The 22,308-nt window shown below is 32.3% G+C and overlaps 1 protein-coding gene across 4 annotated transcripts in view; it reads left to right on the top strand.

Moving 5' to 3' along the window:
- The window catches only part of LOC130444236 (inactive dipeptidyl peptidase 10), a 217,597-nt gene that overhangs the window by 128,005 nt on the left and 67,284 nt on the right, over window positions 1-22,308 (top strand). The gene's annotated exons all lie outside the window — the stretch shown is intronic.

Raw genomic sequence — 22,308 nt, 5'->3', positions numbered from 1 at the left:
ATATGGTCGAATATGGTCCTACAATAGGATGATGAAATTTTTCGCCGATGGAACTGGCATAAGGAACGATGTGATCCCCTGAAATCCCTTCTATGTATCCGCTCGCCCTTAAATTTCCCACTTCACCACCAGTTTCAATAAAAACGAACTCGGTTTTTGTTTCCATTGAAATGCACGCTCAAACCATCCAGGAACCTTCCCCAAAAGCATTTGTTTTTCTTTCACAAAAAAATGCGGGAATCTTTCTGCAGGTCTTGTGTAGAGGTGTCATCTTCTATCGCTCCCATGGAGGCACTCTTTGCTTTCGTTTGAGAAGAAAACGGAGCCCCATTATTCGTCAGACCAATTAACGTGTTCTATGGCAAACCGTTGATGGGTTGCTCGGTGGGCTGGGGTTAATTGGGGGTCAGAAGCCTTTCCTGTCATTAGTCGTCTTTTGACTATCCAACTCACAATCACTATTCGCATCTATTTGAGCTCTTGTTGGACTTAATAACGATGGTAAACTCTGGAAACAGTAGACTGACTCATGTCCAGCGAACTGGTCACTTCTCGCTGACTCTGCCCTTGTCGCAATACGGTGACCGCTTGAGCAGTTTTATCACTTGTTGCTTTTATGTCCAGGTGAAATTCTTTCTGTTGTTAACGGATATATGTATCGGTTGACGTTTAATGACTAACTAATAGTGTTGAGTCAAGTAGATAACCTTTCATAAGAGCTAGTTTAATTAGCCCTATTGCCAGAAGCATAAAATACTTTTCTTTACATATTGTTGCATTGTGAGAGTAAACACCATTACAAGATTATATCATTTTGAAGCTGCTGCTGGTGTCAATACCATCCAATCACTGAAACGATTCAAATTACGCAATTATTTTATTTCCTGCACTTAACTGTCATATCGAAAAGATGCTTCCTTTTGCGTTAATGCATTTTAAAAGTCTCTCTACGTCCAACTTTTGCAGCCTTCAAATGGTTCACGAAAATCAACTTTGAATTCCAAGTGACCCCTTGAAGAAGAATTTGCACGCTATAGATTTTTAATTATGACGTGATCAAGAACCATTTTTCCCATGGCACATAGCGTTGAGAATTAACTGCACTGCATTAGTTTCACCAGCGTTTCTAAAAAAAAAAACTACAAAAATACAAATTTCGAGCGATATGGCAACAAAAGTTGATGCTTTTTTAAGCCATACTAGAAGTTAAAGTAGAAATACAACAATTTACAAAAAAGAGGAAAATGGAAAATGATAAGATAAATTATAACAGTAGTATCATTGAATTTTGTTCTGATATTAATGTGTGACTGAAAATTTTTGGTACTGCATCAGTGTGGATAGGATCCTCACCTAAGTCAAAAAAGTCGTTCATTGGTTAAAAATTCAGAGATTAACTAGTTTTGGTCTCACCCTCAAATAAGTCCTTCAAGATAATCGCGTCAGGCAACTATATTTGCCAACCTGCCAGAATGCGTACACTATATTGTCACATTGAAGGGGTTTCTTTTCATTTCGTTTGACGGATTACGATAACGGCCGTACAGGCTGAGTGGACTCCATGTGTAAGCCATTAAAACTATTTTAGTTATAGTTTGCGTGCTGATACTTATGATAGCCGAACACCACTTGTATTTAAGCGACGTAATGTGACACCTAGATGTCACATTGATGAAGTCTCACGAAAAACTGTAATGATTTACCTGAATGAGCATCAACGAGCAAGCCAGTTCGCGTCTACATATTATTTTTTATGGAACTATGAAGATTCTTCAAGAAGAGATACACGAACAGATATCGATTAACTCTTTTTGTTTAGTATGCAGAAAAATATTTATTTATAGGCTTTACAACCATGTAAATATACAGAAAATCAGAGTCGATAAAGTATTCGCTGTGATTATAACATTTATAGTCACTGAGTGTAATATTACTTCAAATAATCAATTACTCCCCAGAATTATTATATTAAATAAAAACTTAATTTCCCTTGTGTATTATCATGACCTCCATTGTTTGGATTGTTATTAATATCTCGGTTATACATTGCTAAAATAAACTTAAGAAGGTTTCTCGCGTTTTGTATTTCAATACTGTTATGAAAAGTGTATGCTGTCGAGTAAAATGGTCTCAGTTTTCTCTAAAGAATCCTTTGAAACTGTTATATCAACTGACTTCAATCTTATGCATGAATTTCCTTGAAACTATAGTAAAAATCTTTACTTTTCTGAAATTATTTTTGTTAACTGCCTAGAAATCGATCAAATTTTCAACATCTACTAGAGTCGTCTCGAAAATTTCCAATATAACAAAGAAATTAAACATTTTCTTCTATTGTCCTGATGGAAAAGCACTTACTTTCTCTTTAAGGATCAGGTATGCATTCGTAATCAACTATATTGACTATTTTTTCATTTCAGGTGTGTAGTGTTGGATCTAGATTTCATCTGCAATTCTGATATGCCGATAACCTCTTGTATATCTTTAACCTTAATTAGACAGTCCTTTGTAGCTGCCCAAAATTTTTCTTATTTTCTTAACGTATGCGCAACTATATTTGTCAACTTAGTTCTGACATCTTCAGGTTGAGGTTGGAAAACTTTTCAGATAACTCATCACTTAGGCTGAGTACTAAAAGGAAATTCATTGACGAGTGAACATTCGGATAACATACAATTAATAGAACTTGTACATCAATCGATGCAGATTAAAAAAGAGAAAAAACAAACATGAGTAAAAGAAATGGAAAATACGAAGAAATTGGAAAGTAGATAATGCGAAGGAAAGAAGCAATAATAAATAAAATAAATCACCTAAGAAAAGACAAAAGGAGCTACCATTAAACAGTGGAAGAGCTCTTAAATGTGATTGAGAAAAACTTAAATATATAAGAAAATGCAGGAGATGATAGGAAAGGAAAATCCAGGGGTTTAAAAAAGAAAAGTATCGAATAGAAACTTCTGTTCATTTATTATCATTAATTATATTACATATTTTATGAGAATAAGAGCTATTTTAGTTGTCGATATAACCACTGAATTATATATTATTTTTTATGAATTATAGTCACATCATTAAGTGAAATTTATCTTTTTTGGGCAAATAATATTCTATAATATGAAAGGACGAATTTTCGACAGAATAGTTACAAAACTCTTTAAACTAGAAAATAATCGAATTGATGAATTAGAAATCATAGTTCAACGTGTAGATAATCTCGAGCTCTACTCAAGATTCTTGGAACGATTTATAGAGCAACAATACGATCACATCTACTTCAAACATCTCTCTGAGGAGAGAAGCTACAGTTTGAATGAGCGACACAGTTATCTGATGTCTTCAGGGAGTGGTTCTCTTTGTAATAATTGTTTGCAATTATGACCGTTAAGCAAATATTCACTAACAGCACCACATATAAACAATTTCATCTGATGTAAACACTCAATTGCCCCACAGAGATCAGGAAAGTTTTAGAATTCCTTGAAGCTACCAACTTCTACTATAAAGTTCCTAATTATTCAAATAAACTCATGTTTTGTCTTATGCCCATAATCAGGGCTGTTCACGTTAAACTGTAAAAAACCTGTTCATTATATTTTGCATTTATATCGTAGCTTCTTCTATATTCTATCTAAATTCTTGAAGAAAATTATGTTTTATTTGCGACCAAATTGGAAAATCCAAAGAGATTAAATTAGTGTCAAGTGTGCGATGTGGAAACTATTACCAACGTGTGGTTGTAGTGTGGATTAGCAAATGGAACCATTTCAAAATGGATGATTGAATAACCATATAAAACACCTCGTTTGGTGAACATTGCATTCTTAATGAATAACCCCGTATACTGCAAACTTTGAAGAATTAATAAAGTTTTATAGGGATTGAGTTTTTCACACACAGAAACATTTACATATAGAGTACATTGTAACTTTGTAATAAAAACGGTTCAGTTATTTGCAATTATAATTTTGAGGCCATTCTGTTCCAATGAATATCATTTTTTCCTTCAACTTGCAGTATTGATAAATCACTTTATTTCAGATTACACATTCAGGAAATACGCTGAACTATAACTATAAATATATACAAGGAAACAATTTTAAACAACAATGTCACCCTTAAAAACTGTCCCCTTGGACAGCACTACACCGATGTGTTTGTTGGCTTACAGTCTCTGATATATTCCTCAAAGTTACGTTAAGACACCATCCTTCTGCTCAGTTCTGAGCTTTTTCTTTATCATTTTTTTGTGCTTTTCCAAGATATCTGTTAATAATTGATATATGGTAAAAAATTATATGTTTATTCTTATTATTTAACAACGTTCCGATCTCACAAGATCCTCCAAATGTAGAAAGGATTGAAGAATCGGTTTGGCACAGATACAAAACTGCAAGTAAACATCTTGTACTGTTGCAGTTTCCTATGACTGTACGTTGATATTCACGCTCTATTGCTATTACTAATTCTGTACTATGAAAGAAAGCTGCATCTATAACTTTGTTGACAGTTCTCTGCTTTTTCGCTATCGATGGTGAAGCCACACGCTGCTCTTCTAATATAAATATATTTACTTTTCAACGTAATATCTTTTTACCTCCATTCACTTTTCTCAGCGATGTTCAATTGAGTTCCAACAGTGCCATTTTTTCAAGTCTGGGAATAGAATATAATCTGAAGGGCTTAAATCTGGCGAATAGAGTGGATGGGGTAGCAATTCAAACTTTAATTCATTAATTTTGGCCATTGCAATAATGGATGTTGTGGGGCTGGTGTCTTCTTAGCCAAATGCGGCCATTTTTGCTTGATTTCTTCGCTCAAACGTTGCAATTTCGAGTTTAATTTACTGCACTTTAATCTAACATATATCATTTGATTTTGTGATGATTTATTTCGATTATATATCTCTTTTGATAGAAATTTAATTAAAAATATCGGATAGAGACCCAAATAGTTCAAAACGCCAAATTGTTTTCTGTTATTCTGAACTGATTTAATATTAAGATACCCAAATCAAGAAATCACGGAAAGGTTTAGGAATGCATCCAACTCTTTAAGTTCTGTTTTGTATTTCTTCCTCTTCCTCATGCTTTCCCAACATTTTATGTGCTCTGTTCTTCCTCTCGACTCAATTATTTGCACTCTACGCAAATTTTCTGTTACCTCTCATATCAATTTCTTTCTCGGCATGCTTCTTGTTCTTCTGATTCTCTTAATATCAATTTGTGCTCTCTTGGCAATTCCGTTAGCATTAATTCTCTACACATGCCCCAACCACTTGACTATTTAAGCAGATTATTTGTGTAATAGTTCTTCTATATATCAGTATTCTTTCTTCTTCTCCATAAATCGTTGTTGATTTGCACCTCCCATTGTATTTTTTTCAGAGCTCTCCTCTCCCACGTGCCATATTTCTGGATCACCATCCAGGACTCACACCCATACATATCCATTCTACAATCTCTTGTTACCTTATTTATACTCTTGGATAGTTTAAGAACCCTACTTTTTCAAAATTATGTTTCTCTTTTTTCGTCCTCAAAGTCTGATTCTTCCTTCACCGTTGCATTCCAATATATTCAATTTTGATTTCTCTTTCAATCTACTGTACACTCCGACTCAGAATCTACCTTGCGTTACCGTATCCTTTAATGAAATTTGGGACTTTAGATGGTCTTTTAAACATTACTTCTAATTTGAGATTGAAAAGTAAAGTGGATAGTGGGTCACCCTGTTACAACCTTCTTTTCCTTTAACCTTCCGATAATACTTTGAACTGAGTTCTATCCAAAGTCAGTTTCACCATTCTTATCAGTTTACTTGGAACTGTTAAAACTTCTAAAGCCTTATACAACTTTGCCCTCTCAATATCGTATTGTAAGTTTGCTCATAATCTATATAGATATAGCTCTGAATTTTGGTGTTTGTTTTAATGCGAAAATACGTTTCATTATATGAAAAATTTACTAATTTATATCATCCTCGTTATAAAAGTATTGTTAAAAAGCAAACATTAAAAATCTGTTCAGTTTGATTTTGCATCCGAATCGGAACTTTATTAATCTGTCGTTTTCAAATTCTGAAGTTAATTTAAAATTGGAATTGACACAGCTGGAAATCCTCAATCACGATTTATCAATCTGTAACGTTAATTTTAGTAGAATGATGTACAAAATAAATAAATTTGCGCCTGTGACAAATCGAAATGCGTAGTCAAATAATGTGCTTGAAATCGTTATACTAGAATCGATGAGATATATGTCAAAAAAATTCTGATATATTTTGAAAATGAATATAGAAAATGATTATAGTTAATTATATTGATGTATATAATAATGTTGTAGTCATTTAATTAATGGTTGCTATATCTACGAATCTTCAACATTGACGTTAATTTTTTCACAGTCTACCAGATATGCTACAATAATTATTACATTAGTTTTTAATGGAGGGTGGAGATGGCGTAATTCAGCAGCTTTTTAGTCTTTTTTTTTTCAACTGAGAACAATATTCATCCAGATTGACTAATATACGAGGTCTGGTTATTAAATAACGAGAAAACGCGTGATATGATATGTAACGAAAAACGTATCAATCTCAAATTTCTCGTTAAATTGATAAATGCTCCGACTGAGTGCTATAAATTGTTTCAAGAGGCCTATGGGGACAATTCTCTATCTCGTAAGCGTATTTTTGAGTGGTTTAAGCGATTAAAAGAGTGCCGAGAGAGCACTGAAGACGACCAGCGCCCATGTCGCCTTGTGACTATTTCAACTCCGGAAACAGTGACTAAAATCAACCAAATTGTGCGTGCAGATCGTCGAATGAGCATCCGGATGATTTCCAAGGCTGTAAACGGTTAGAAAAATTTTACACGAGGAAATATTAATGACAAAAGTCTGTGCGAAGCTGGTGCCAAAAATCTGTCTCCTGACCAAAAGCTTTTGCGACAACGGATCTGCTCAGATTTCTCTGAAAGGTTAGAGAAAGATATGCTTTAAAAGAAACCCGATTTGAGTCTATGGAAGTGGTAAAGTAAAAAACGGCAGAGCTCCTCACCAATGAAGACTTCCAGCACTGCTTCGATCGATGGAAAAAACGTATGGAAAGGTGTACGGCGAGGGGAGGGAAGTATATTCGAATGTACAATAATTTTCATAATAAAACCAGTCTCGTTATGTAACAGCCATACCTCGTAGAATAAAGCAAATATATTATCGAAGATTTCCTAGAGGGCTAGTGCCAGTTTATAGCTTTGTCCTTCTCCTTTACATATCGCCCAAATGGGAAATTTGACCAATAATCGTGTCGATAATTTTAACTGGAGAAATATAAATCAATGTTAACTAAAACGTTTATTAAGATGATGGACAAAATTTTGTTCAAAAATATCATATCATTTTCGAACCTCATATTATTATTTTTTTATTCATAATCGTATAATTTTTTTACAAGGAGTAATCAGGAACTAACTTCACTAACACGTATACATACGAGGATGGTCCTAGAAGTACTTAGCTCAATAAAATATATTTACTTTTCAACGTAATTTCATTTTAGCTCCACACACTTTTTCCAGCGATGTTAAATAAGTTCGATATCCTTTTTAGAATAGTCACGTTCCTCAAAATAGTCATTAACTGCCGACATCACCTCTTCATTTTGGAAAATCTGTGACCAACCGAGCCATTTTTTTAAGTCTGGGTATAGAAAATAATCCGAGGAGCCTAAATCTGATAAATAGGGTGCATGAAGTAGAAACTTAAATTTTAATTCATTAATTTTGGTCATTGCAATAACGGATTTTATGGGGCTGGTGCATTTTCTTCTTAGCCGTTTTTTATTGATTTCTTCGCTCAATTTCAAGTTTCATTTGTTTCATATGTTTTTTCGCTTTTTGTATTAAATGTAATTGAAGGACGAGATACTTGACTGTTTAATTCAACCCACCTTTCGTATTGTACAGTTGAAACTCGGGAAAACTTAAAACAGAAGGGATTCCATAAAACAGATGTTTTATTACCACCCAAGAGACAATTTCTTATAATAAAATTTTTTATGCGACATGCTTTAATAAATGTCGAGATTTTGCGGTATTGTTCGCAAAGGAAAAGAACTTTATCGTATCTTTTTCGTTCGCTTTGATAATCCAACCGAATACTTTAAACTCCTTTTCCACATTTGATTCATGAATGTTTAGTCACTATATCTATTCAGGTGATTTATATTAAGAATATATATATATATATATATATATATATATATATATATATATATATATATATATATATATATATATATATCTACAGTATTAAGTAGAATTGTGTACAAAATTGTAGTGAAATTGTGAGTCAAAAGGTTTTATAAAAAATCTGTTCAGCTTCGTAGTTTTTTATTTATTTTCAACATCTCCTCCGAGAGAACAATTCGTTCATTGTTATGAAAAATTAATTGTGTGTGACTGAAATCAAGAAAAATGTAATTTATAACAACATCAGACTAATTTTTTCTTCTTTTCAGGTATTTTTAATGTATTTTATAACATCCTTATTTTTATTTTATCCAGCCAGTATTAAAGTATTAAAAATTCGTTCAAAACTAAAAGTATCCTTGAGTAATATGAAATTGGAGTGTAATAGTGTATGTAGAGAGAAAGGGCTCTCGTTAACATTAAATTTGCTGATATTTCATTTGCTGAATACATCTTGAAAACTTTCCAGAAAGTTGGAAGAGTCCTTATACCGTTCTAGTTTTTTTAAGGTGGTATACCTGCTTAACTCGTCATCATTCCTTCTAGAATACAAAGTAAATACGTCGTCGTAGAAAGGAGCGATAACACAAAAAGTAGAAAAATATGTTTACAAAATTTTTTAGACGAGAATTATTTGTTATAGTTCTTTTATTTATATTATTTTGAAATTTGTAAAAAATGACTCCCTATCAACGGTACAATTTAATCTGGCTCTGCAAGGCGTTATAAGAAAGAGCATTATATTTAACATAAATCAACAATGCTTAGCTTATGCCGATGATGTGTCTTGATAGCAAAATCAGAAGAAAGCTTGAAGCAACATCATGATCAACCGTAGAGCCTCACATATTGTAAAGTTCGAAGCTCAACTCAATGTCTGTGAATAATTATTGAGTTACTTTGATTTGATAAGGATAATAGACAAAAATAATCAATTAGAGCAACGATAAACTTTATCCAAAGTTTGCAAGAAAAATAAAATCGAATCCAAATCGCAACATACTATACAAGTGAATGGTTTCAATTCAAACCAATTGCTTGAAAATCAATTTCAAGGATTCCGTCACGTACCTATTCAAATCTACATAAAAGTGAATCTGATAAATCTTACGTACTATTCTTAGATTAAAACAATCCATAGTTTGATTCCAATAAACGAATTAGAAGAAATGTCTAGTATATTAAAATTAAATGTAAAATGGTTTTCTTGATAGTATATCGAAAACTGCTAATTTGAGTCAACTAAATGCCCTTTTCATAAGTTTGAAGCTGCATTTTTGCGAAGAGAGTGTTGTTGGACAATTTTTTTCCTGTTAAAAGTTCGGAAATAATCTATGAAAACATATGCGATGTGATGCTTTTCATATTTTTTTCAGTTTGTTTCGTTATTTGATACTGAGTGCAAATTTGATTTTAACCACAATACAACCGATAACAGCAGCCAAAGAGGTAATTCTACACTTCAATAATGACAAAACAAAGTTTATGGAAATAAATAATAAATATGAAGCAAGATAAAAAACAATCTCAAGGGTGGGATATGATGGGATGTTAGTAGAAAATTTGTACTACTAGTAACATCTGTGCAGGCAGTCTTAGAAGAATATTAACATCCAAATAGATATCCAGATCTACGAGTTTATAAGACAATGTTGAGACCCAAATACGCCTGGAAAACTTGGATAACGACGCATAAAACTAAACAGAAATTGGATATCTGGAAGAGAAAAATATTAAAAAGAAATCAAACCATGAAATTTTACAATGGCTAGGTCACTTAGAACGAATGGACGAAGACAGACTCTTGAAAAGAGTTGGAAGATATCAGAGAACAAAAGGTGAAGAAGTAGACCAAAAAATCGGTGGAAGGTAGCGGTGACATAAGAGAGAAACATCCAGAGCTGGAAAGGAAAAGCAAGGGACCGAAAGAAGTGGACGGAAATTACAAGGCTATGGACCTAAATTGTCTATATCAACTACAATTTGATATCACTATATTTTCCTCAACATTGACCAAACTTATCTACCGTTGGTACCCTAATCCAACGGTTAAAAATATTCCCAGTAGTTTTTTACGTACAGTTCCCGTTCTTGTTGGTACAAATGGAAATTCTATAGAACATCGTCATAAAACTACTAAAAATTAGTAGTACAATTCAAAAGGAACACTAAAATAGGATCATATGGAAGGAGATTTATCGATACATAAGTAACTATTACTTGGAGTAGCATAAGGACATCCTGTCAAGAGTTCAAAGGCAAACCTGCATGTTGTAATGTTTTTCTAATTTATTTTTATATTTTCTATTCATAGGATTAATTACGTCCTTAATTTATTTAAACACTATACACTTCACTAACTTATAATAATTCACTTATTACTCTATCATTTAACTAACTTGAATAATTTATTTGAATTCTTCTGAAAAGATATCATGAAACTAGTGGAAGAGACAACTGCAGAAAAGGAACATCAGTTTAGATATTTACTAACCTAGAATAGGCGAATTTTCTAAAATTTATTAAATGATAAGCTAGTTTTAAAGTCACAGGAAAACTAAGTGGAGGAAGGGTCACAACAGATGTTTCAGGTCTAAGTTAAACGTTATCACATCAGGCATACATAGACCGCTAAAGTACAAGAATATAAAACAAAATGGAAGTTAATTTACCAGAAGATCTCGCAATCACTTGATATTATGTAATGTGTAATCATTTTTTTCTCAGAATTTTTGTGAGGAGAAAACATAATGCTTATTCAATAACATCATCCATCTTCAATAATTTACTTCCGTGCTTTTATTTTTAACTATCACTCAACAAGACTTCTACGTAATTACATTTTATCAAGTTTCATATTGCAATTTGTACTCTATATTACGGAATTATTCATGATTGTATTTTAGAAAATGTGCTGCACATTGTTCCATTCTGGTTAATTATCAAGGTTATAAATTCAAGGAAACAGTTGGTATTAACGCGTCGTCGGACAGCTCACTAATTATTATGAATATTATGGAAATTAATGCGGAGACTTCAACTAGAAAAACGACAAGTATGCGTGTTCGGCAGCCGTTTCTATTCCAGAGCATAATCCAGTTGATGATTTCGATAATACACGTAAATTTGTATGAATCGTTTTAGAAATATTCATTGGATCACTTAACGTGAAAATGAGAGGCGGAAATGATGAATTTCAATTTGGATTGAATTTTGGATGTCGTAAATTCCGATATTAAAAGTATATGGGCAAATTAACACTTTTATGAGGTTGTAAATTTTATGATAATACCAACATAAAACTTTATATATATATATATATATATATATATACAGGGTGAGTCATATGTATTCATACTGTCTCTAATGTGCAAACTGTGATTTGTACATTTATTACGACTCTAAAATTATTTATAGCCACACAGGCTGTTACAAAAGTAGTTGAATAAATCATAAGAAAACATCACATTTCTATATTCTGTATGAAAAATCAGGTTAACTTCCAAAAAGGCTGTATAAACCTAGGTTTTGCCATTATTGAAATATGAGACTTTTTACTCTGACCACATATCCCGTCTCATCTTTACCATGTCGTAATTTGATTTCTGTGTTCGTTCTTCCCCTGCTCCTACAATTCTCCAGAAATTTTTATCCCCTGTAAGGGTTTGTTTCCACCCCTAACGCAAAAGCATACTTTGGTATAAGGTAGAACTTGAAGAAGGTTTTGTTTACAAACTAAATCCCAATTTTTGGAAAAGTTCGTTGTTGGTTGTTTCTCGAAATTCCTCGGAAAATTGGCTGGTGACTCGATTAATATACCGAATGGCCAAGCTACGTAGCGTATATTATCTCATAGAGTTTCTTTAATAGGTTTTATGTTGAAAATTGCTAGATTTATAAGTCTCTAGTTGGTTCGTAGTTCCAGTCGGGTTATGGGATCGTGGCACATTGCCAGCCCTATAGTAATACTGAATAACATAAAAAAATTCACGACCAACATACAGGAAAAGAACATACATATTTCTTATAGTTATTTAATGTGTAAATTTATAGAATGTACTAAAATTCTATCTGGAATCGCTCAATAGTGTACTTTCTCGGTTCAAAATTATTGTCGATCTTCGCTGAGTTTTTATATAAATTTTACACAGTAAAAAATTATATCTAAAAAGAATATTTGAACATACGAAGTTTCTACCAAAAAAAAGTTTCCCAAATTTTTTACAAAAATTAAGTTTATTGTTATTAATTTAAACATCGTTGAAAAGTTTACATTGTTGTCTATTCTTTAACATAGTCTCCATTGTTTTCGACACACTTTCGAAGATAGTGCTCCAGCTTTTGTATTCCTAGGTTGAAGAAGTCGTCGTTCTTGAAGTATTCAACACCCAAGTATTCCCTTAGCTTCAAGAAAATCGCTGGCAGCTTTACGGGGAAAGGCGCATGACATTTCATCCAACTTTCTTCAAATCCTACTGTGTTTGAAGAGCGTCGTGGTGTCGAGCGTTGTTATGAAGAAGTACTACCTCCTTCGTCAGTCGTCCTTTCCTTCGATTCTAGATTGCTAGCCAAAGTTTGATCAATATTTTACAATATATTTCTGAGTTTATTGTCATTCCAGGTTATGCCGACATACTGGCGAAGTTTTTGCTTTGTTTATATAATGAAACCCCCAAGTTTCATCTCTTATAACAAATTATTGAAGATACTTTCGAGTAGAGTCATGAAATACAGTCAGCACCCGGAGGACACAACGAGCCATCACTTGTTGATAACCTTATGTTTCTGTCAAATTTTTGGCAATCACATCCAAAATCAGCCGTCTTCCAGTTCGTTCTTCATTGAGAACTTCAATGGGACTATCAGCAAAAGCCACGGACGTGCTGAACGGATTTGCAATCTTACCATAAATCTTAAATTCTGCGAGAGCGGCGATCCACACTTTTATCTCTGACGACTACCAAGCAACCACAGTGCATGATACTGTTATCTGATTCAACCTAGAATCTTTCTACGAGGCTGTAGCTCATTGGGGATCTCATATTTAATACAACCCTCGTATTATAACAGTTGTTTATAATTAGTTTGTTGGAGGGCGTACAACTATTAAGAATAATCGTCTTTGTCACTTTCTCATTTAAATTTATGCGTTATATTACTTAATAATAAGTGACGCTATTTCTATGTTCTCCTTTTTTAATTTTGGTTAAAATATTACCAAATTTATTTTTATTCCTTCAAATATTTCATCTGCCATGTTTACTCATTTGTAACTGTGGATTTACTAGGTGGGAAAGGTTCAGAAATAATTAGGGCATGTCTCCTACTGAGACTAAAATGAAATGTTTCAAGAAACAACTAAAATAGCAGGAGATTTTTCTCCACTATTCTTGGAGTCTCTTCAAAAATAACCCTTACCTGAGCTATACTTAGAGCAAACAACTGAATTTACATAGAAATTTATAATTCATACGATTTCTATTCGTGAGGTGAATTAATAAATACTTCATACTACACTTACTTATAGAATAATTCACTTATCACTATCACTTTGAATAAATAATTTATTCAAATTCTTCGATTACTTTTTATTTCGGTCTGTTCACTACGACTATTTATTATAAACTGAACTAAACTGCGCTACAAAACTCCTTATATATCCTAAAAGAATTCTAAAAACTTCAAGAAAATAAAGAAACCAAACAAATAAATAGATAGACCTACCTAGAAGTTATTCAAAATGATGGTTTTATAAAACACAACCATTTGCTGGAAAAACGCAGATCCATTTGCATTGTAGAGACTTTATAACAAAATTGCTCGATATAATTATTAAGAATAATAAGAGGAGTAATTGACCATCTTGAGAACAGTAATTGTTACCACATATCGAACGTCTTTGAAGAGATCTCCAATTCAAAAAAAATCATACCTTTAAAACGACATAATTTTGAGCAGTATTATCAACAAGCAAACAAGTTGTTGTTGAAATTTTATAAATTAATTATTCGATATTCTGTGATACATCAATCTTCAAGAACAGAACTATTAAAAACCCATTAATATCATTGGTTCAACAATAACTCTTGCTGTCTAAAAGGAACATCGTAAATTATTAATCTCTTCCACACAATCTGCCATCTGAATTCCTTGATAATTGATTTAATGACTTGAATAACGTCTTTATAACGTTCTCTTTGAATATGTTGAATTAAAGGCGATCATAATATACAAAGACTCAACTTGGAATGAATTCAATAATTTGAATAATATACGAGGATGTATTGATATCTAGCTAGCCTAGACCAGTTCCATGCATAAACAAAATATTGCGTTACCATAGCAACGAACAATAACTTATTAGAAGTGTAAGTGTAAATTTTGACGTCAAAAAAGTAAACCAGAGTTACGCAATAAACTAAAACAGGAAAGATGTCCAACGAAATTGTGAAAATCGAAAAATTAGAGTATCAAGCCATCATCAAGGACCTATATTTAAAAGGGTTAAGAGGTAAGCAGATTTACAAAGATATGCTCAATACCCTTGGTGATCAATCTCCTTCGTATGCGACCGTGAAAAACTAGACTGCAAGCTTCAAAAGAGGTGAATTCTCTATTGAACATAATGACCTATCGGGAAGGCCAGTTTCAGTCCCCGAAAATATCGATGCAATTCATGACATGATTTTATCAGACCGTTGATTTGGGCTAAAACGGATATCTGAAGCACTGAATATTTCATGCATTCATCATATAGTTCACGTCAATTTGGACATGAGAAAAATTGCTGCAAAATGAATCTTCAAATGTTTGAATGTTGACCAAAAGCGTGCAAGGGTAGAAGCATCGCGTTCGATCTGTGCTTGATTTGAAAACGATGTAGACTTCTTAAACCGAATTGTTACTATGAATGAGTCTTGGGTACATTTCTACGATCCAGAAACAAAACAACAATCGATGGAATGGCGACACTCTGGTTCTCCAAGACCTAAGAAGTTTGGTGTACAAAAATCTGCTGGAAAAGTTGTTGCTTCAGTTTTTTGGGATTCCCATGGATTAATCATGATTCATTTTTTGGATAAGGGTAGAACTGGAGATTACTACTCGACATTACTGACCACTCTACGGGAAAAAATTGGAGAGAAAAGATGCGGAAAACTATCCAAAGGTGTTTTGTTTTTGCAGGATAACGCCTCTGCAAACAAATCTCATGTTGCCATGCAAAAGGTGGTTTAGGGTTTCAATTACAAGAACACCCCCTTTATTCACCAGATTTGGCTCCGTCCGACTATCATCACTTTCCTCAACTAAAAAAAAGTTGAAAAGTTCGTAAATTTTCTTCCAGCGAAGAGGTAATAAAAGCTGTGGAGGTATGGTTTGCAGAGCAAGAAGAAACATTTTTTTTTTAAAGGTCTAGAGACGTTGCAGGTTCTTTCTAATAAATTTTCCAATTAATAGGAGAATATGCTGATTAATAAAATATTTTAACATTGAAATTTTAATTGGTCTATAGTAGGCTAGGAATTTTTCAATATATCCTAGTATTTTGAAAATTATTCCAAAAATTAATTAGTATTTCTATAAAATACAAAGTTGTTTTGATTTTAGGTCTCTTCTGATTTGAAATTATTTTTTTTCAATAAACTGATAAAATTTGACGTTTCGACCTGTTGCCAATATATTTAGATGAAAACCACAACAGGTCGAAACGTCAAATTTTTACCTGTCTTCAAAAAAAAACTGAAATCATTGTAACGTTTTCACTGCCCACAGCCTGCGTTACTTTTGTATTTATAAACATTACACGATATAAACCTACCAACTTATTTTTGTAAGTAATTTTCTTTATATTTGCATGTTATATTTCATACCTCTTTTGTACTTTTGTATGTACTTGTTGGTGACATACTGGGTTCCTGGAATTTAAGTTATTTAGTACAGTTTAATTTGTCCTTTTGTTGAACTATTTTTATATAAACAAATTGAATGTTTGGTTTATTTTCTTTTAAGGTTAAGTCTTGTTCTATAGAACGCAAGAATTATTCGAAATTTGCCAGACGCGGTATAACTGGTTGCAGAATTATGTGGCTTGTAAAACCAAGTTGCTTCCCCTTAGAAGTTTAACTATTTTTGTAAATTTTGCGGGTATTGATTTTTGGTTGTTCAGTCCATTGAAAGGTTGTTTTGATGAATGATTTGTTAGTTAGTGTTTTTGAAATTGAGCTATTGTTGCACCTGGCTAAATTGTCGTCATGACGTGTGACCCGACTTTGCTCAAGAAGTCTGCTGCTAATTTCATTCATATTTTCCTTTTGACTGTCAACCGACATTGGAATTTTTCATTATGGATTTGATTATAAATTTTCAAATTTGGCTCCAAATTTTATATTTGCGGAAGTCGTGATATTTCCGACTAAGAATTTGACGATTGGAGAGGTAGTTACCTTGTTCTTTTTGGTCAGCGACCGTGGTAGCGTTAAGATCAATTTCTCCAGAGATTTTTGAAAAGCGGGATTTAGTCGGCCTAAAAAAGCCTTGCAGCACTGTCGTATTTTACATAATTAAGTTACCTTTTTTTGGTAATTATGCAGTTTAACTCTACTCACTTCCGATCACCTTGAAATTTCAATATGTTATAGGGGTAATTATGCTGATCAATTTAATATATAAATATATATGTATATAGAAAGTATGTGTATGGAAAGTATGTCTTTGCATAGTTTTTCAATTTTGAAACTCCGAAAAACTTTGTGTATTAGGCTAATCCTTATTACTACATTACTACATACATAAAAATGACATCATTGTGCGAAGAATTTGCATAAAATATCATATCCTAACCCAACCTAACCTAACATAACCTAATCTGTGTTAAAAAACTAGTCAAATATTTTTCTAGACAACTATTGAACACCCCCTCTAGCTGCTACTTACAACTTCCTTTTACATGAAACATTCGTAAAGTATAAGTAACACACTATTTAATTTTTACATTTTTCAATCTAAAAAAACTATGTGAGGATGACGTTCCCGCGCCTAACAGGGGGTTGAACTTTATAATTATCATTTTTTTAATAAAACATTATAATATACTTCTTAAAATTTGATGGTATTTATACCACAGAATTCATGAAAAAATATATTCAATCAAGTACATCAATTGATCTGAAAATTTAGTTCGACAAAAAGTAACTCTACTAGTATAGTGAGTAATTTCTGAAATAAGTGTGAAATATACAGATTTTTGAATTCCGAATTCCAAAACATTAATTGTAATCAAACTGGAGCCCCTCCAATTTCCACAATACTGTTGTTGCAAGCAGCCATACTAACGTCAATTTTTTTTTCAAACATGCTTTATCTCTTCATTTCACGCATATCCAAAGAACCAAGTTAGGATGGTAGACTTATACTTCCTTGCATAACAATGTCTCATTATCACGTTCATTATACCTTCCTATTTTACTACAAAAAAATCATTTTGTTAGTGGCCTCTAAATTATGCGAGGCATGCAAACAATTTGCATAAATGTGGTAAGCAAAATAGCTGTCCTTGGAATAGTTATGACTACAAAAAGTTTTTAACTCGAACATCACATACCAGTACAGAAAATACGAACTTTATAATGTGCAAGATCTTTCCGGAATAGTCAAATAATCATAAAATATACTTTCTTGGGTCATTTTGAACAAAAAAATTGTTGTAAGTGAAACGTACACAAATGTTAAGTTATCATATCACGAATTAATTGAATAGGTTTTTCACCTGGAATAATATCATTTTCTTGATTCAAATCTTTACGAATTACTCAGTTTTCTCTTTCACAGTGCGGTTTCACTTTTACATGTAACCTTCTACGTTGAAAATCGTCGGATTCTTTTCGATTAAAGATTCATTCACTCGATCCAATTGTTCACAATAAAGATTTTCATTAGCAGTTTGGAAATTTCAACAATTTAAAATGAAAAGTATATTCCGCCAAACACATAGAAGCGCCTTTTCTAGACGTGAGCCTGACTCCTCAGTACTTCGTTTTGATTCATTTGGAAAGAGTAAGTGCTTTTTGCAATTTGGATAATCATACAGGACCTATTGTTCCTTTCTAGTGATCAAGCGATCAAAAACAGTTCTATATGATGCCGTTGAAACGATACTTTCCATGTTATGTATCGGTTGACCAATTTTTCATCAGAATTATGGAAGCATTGCCACAACGAATGGCAATGCTTCATATTTGGAGAGTTGCTCAATTTTCTAACATGGTATACTTTAACTTCTGCCATTAGTATGTAGTTTTTACAATGTTCATGCTCTTCCTGATCGATAGGAGTCAGATAAACCAAAATTAGCACAACTGATGTTAGAGACCATGATATTTACAAACGTTTAATGCGGTTGGATAAACATAAAGACAGTTCCTAGTTACAATTATTGCATTACTACCTTGCGAAACTCAAAAAGCATACAATATCGGATATGTTGAAAGTAAATAAGTCTCAATAATCTTGAAATGTCTTTGATACTACTCCATAGTACATAGTGAGTTGAAAAATTACAATATTATATCGATAATAACACATTATTCAATTGAAGTTTGACTTATTTTATTGTACATAAACTATTTATAATAAGATTGTGCCTTAATTACAGAAAATTTAAAAAATTTTCAGACACGTCCGCTTATAAATTATGAAATATGCTTTCCATGCGTATATCTGAATATATATCCATTTGTATCCATTTGCAGAATTTGTTCACCATCCATCATTTTGTTCGGTGACTAGAATCCATTTTATTAATTCATTCATTAGTTTTACTATGCTTACTTTGTATATAAAACATGTCCTAAGTTTGGACCTGGATTGTAAATGGAATTACGAAATTCATCAAAATATATACGTATGATTGACCAGAAGCGGTCAATATGTGGGGAAACAAAGAGTTGTGGAAAAGGAAAGATATTTCCAATTAAGGGAAATCTATTCTTCGTTGAACACTTCCAATCCCCTTTGTTTTAATTTCAACTAGCAGTAGAGAATTTATTCATTAAGTCCATTCTGTGATCTCATGGAAAACATAAATTGCGAGATAAAAAATGCCCCTAATTCTTATCTAAAGAAATGAAAATGTGTTTGTAAAAGATTTCCATAGGTTCATGTTTGATCTTGTTTTTCAAACCTATTTGTATCCCTCTTACGTACTTAATAATTTCATGTTATACGAGTAGTAGTCATGTAGATACCTCGGTAACACGAATGCTGTTTTCACGTGTAGCTCGAAAAGCTAATAGATTGTTAAGTTTCAGGATTCAAGCTTGAGTTGATGCTTATATTTCAACACGTATAGGATAATGTTCAAACTTAGAAAGTCATTATTTTATCTATAAAACAGATTTTTTTTCACTAAATTCGCTTACAACTAATCTAGGAACAAGATTAACAAGCATTACGTTTCTATTAAAATCTTAAAAATCAAGTTGTTAACCCTCCAGTGTTTAGTTCTTTCTTGATTACTCTACCCAACACGTTATTAACTAAAAGGTTTAATCTTTCTAAGTTTTCTCATTATTTCATTTTGGTTCATAAGCTAGATTGCCTCGAATCTATAGGAGGTGAGGAATCGTCTTTCAGGATGTCTTGCAAAATTCCACTTTCAGATTTACTCGTATATGGGGGTTACTGTTGACAATACCCCTCAGTATTTTGGTGTCTTTTTATCATTCAAATATAACGCTAGAGTTGTATATCATCTACATATGCTTTGGAACTTGTTTATGTATCATAAATTTGTTTCGTATTGATAATTTAGAGCTTCTCCTTGATGGTACGATACATTTTTATATTTAAGTTACGGCTTTTCTGTTTTTTTTTTCTAAATAAGCACATTTTACCGTAGCTTCGTCTCTTGGTCATATCTAGATTTTTACCTGTGTTTGCTTATAGAATATTTTGCTTTCGTGAAGAATTTACAAGAAACCATTTATTCACATTGAGCTCAATACACCAGATTTTCGACAGTCTTCACCAACTGTAAATGTATTTAGTTACGGATATATCAAAATTGTACAAGAACTGAAATAATGAGCCCAGAGCAGAAGGATCCAACAGTCTTTATTGTCGGTAATGGTGTGAGTTAAAGTCCTTTTTGGAGAATAGGATGATCGGTAAATATATTTTTAATAGATGAAATTGAAGCGAGTGCGTCTGTACACATTGCAATCTCCTTATGAGGAGGGGTGATGAAATTGATAGCTTGTAGAATGCTGCAAGTTAATGGAATTAGAGATGATTTGATTGGAAATAGTGACGTTGCAACTGCGCAGCCTACTTCCGTTGCTACTAGTTGTTATTTCTTTGAAAGCATTTTCGATTTGTTGTTTGGTTGTTGAGTGTTTTTTGTATCTCGTAAGGGATGTATTGAATTTAGGAAGGTCAATGTTCATGCAGGGGTAGTGGGAATAGGAAAAGGGTTTGTTAGTGAGAGGCCTGTACCGTCGAGAAGCTGTGATGAAATATATACTATTGGATTTATTAGTTGAATGATTGATGGTTGAAATAAATTTCAAAATTTGATTCTTCCTGAAATATTTTGATATAATGAACTGTAGTGATATAATTCTACACAATGAAACTATACTGATAGGTTTTATAGAGCAGTAAAATAGTAAAATATATTATTAATTTTTTGGCACATTTTTGAAAATTTTTCTTGGTTTTTTCTAAGGTTTGGTATTGATAAACATTTCCATTTCTTCTGCTGGTCTTTTCGCGTTACAAGTAGTAGTATTTCTCTTTATATAAGATGGAATTTTTTCTGTCGTCTCAAATTTTTTGAAATATATCTCATTTCGTTCTATGCTACTTTTTTTCTTGATAAATAATTATTACTAAATATAGTAATTTATCACAAAAGACTGATCGTATGTAGGGTCTTGTAGATAGTTATTAATTATTTCATTCTATTTATTGTTTAGTCCATTTTCATTTAGTAGTTTTATTTTATTATGTATGTTAGTGAATCAAGTGATAATAGATATAAACAAATTTAGAGCGCTCTCACCACATTTTAAAATCCCGTTTTGGTTCACAATTAATCGAATATCAACTGAATTTAATATTAATTATATTATAGATATTTGAAATTATTCATATTATAAGATGAATAATCTTTGAATGTTAATTCAAGACATCTTCTGTAAGCTGTCGTTATTTGACGTGAAACATTTCCGTATTTTGAGCTGAATTAACATTTAATCTTAGGCCTCTAGTTATTGGAAACTTCTAAGTAAATAGCAGTGCCTCGAAGGTTGAATTTAGATCTTAAACAAACCAGTAGACAATGTAAACAACAGCACACGAGAACAAATGTATTGATCAAAACTGAAATAGTCCCAATTGTTTTAGCAAAAACGATATTTTTGTAATAAGTATCTGGAATTAAAGTTTTCTTATTTACCGTAATTAATGGCTTAGTTACTAGGAAAGTGAATAACTTGAAATAAATGGTGAGGTTCATAATTTTCTGCGAACATCTCGTATTAGGTATTTATTATTTCATATTTCTGAATTGATAATAGTGGAATATGTTTCATAGATCCATAACAATGAATCTCTCATTCGTAAAAGGTATCCGCCTTAGTTGACTTAGACAGCATCTTAATATCCGCGCTAATTGGTTTGAGGTTTATATATGTCCATCATTTATTTACCTTTTTTTAACAATTTATTGCTAATTCCTGCTATGTACTCTTTGAAATATGGTATTCACGTGCTAATTTTCTTACGGAAATCCCGACCTCTCCTCGTTTTACCAGTCTTTCTGCTCTATCTTAGCTGAAAATTCTTGGTTTTCCACTCTTTGCGATTTTCAGATATGGAATTTCTCTCACACATTCGGCTATAGCACGGTGAATGCTTCTGCATGGAATATTTTGGTTTTGGAAATCTTAATTCAACTACATAAAATGTTGACAATCAATGAACAATTTTCCATCGACAAAATAATTTTGGTATTATATGATTGCAAGCTATTCTTAAACTAATAAATTTTGTTCCAA

Source organism: Diorhabda sublineata, chromosome 5, assembly GCF_026230105.1.
Source record: "Diorhabda sublineata isolate icDioSubl1.1 chromosome 5, icDioSubl1.1, whole genome shotgun sequence".
Classification (NCBI taxonomy): Eukaryota; Metazoa; Arthropoda; class Insecta; order Coleoptera; family Chrysomelidae; genus Diorhabda; species Diorhabda sublineata.
This window is presented reverse-complemented; position numbering and strand designations above follow the sequence as displayed.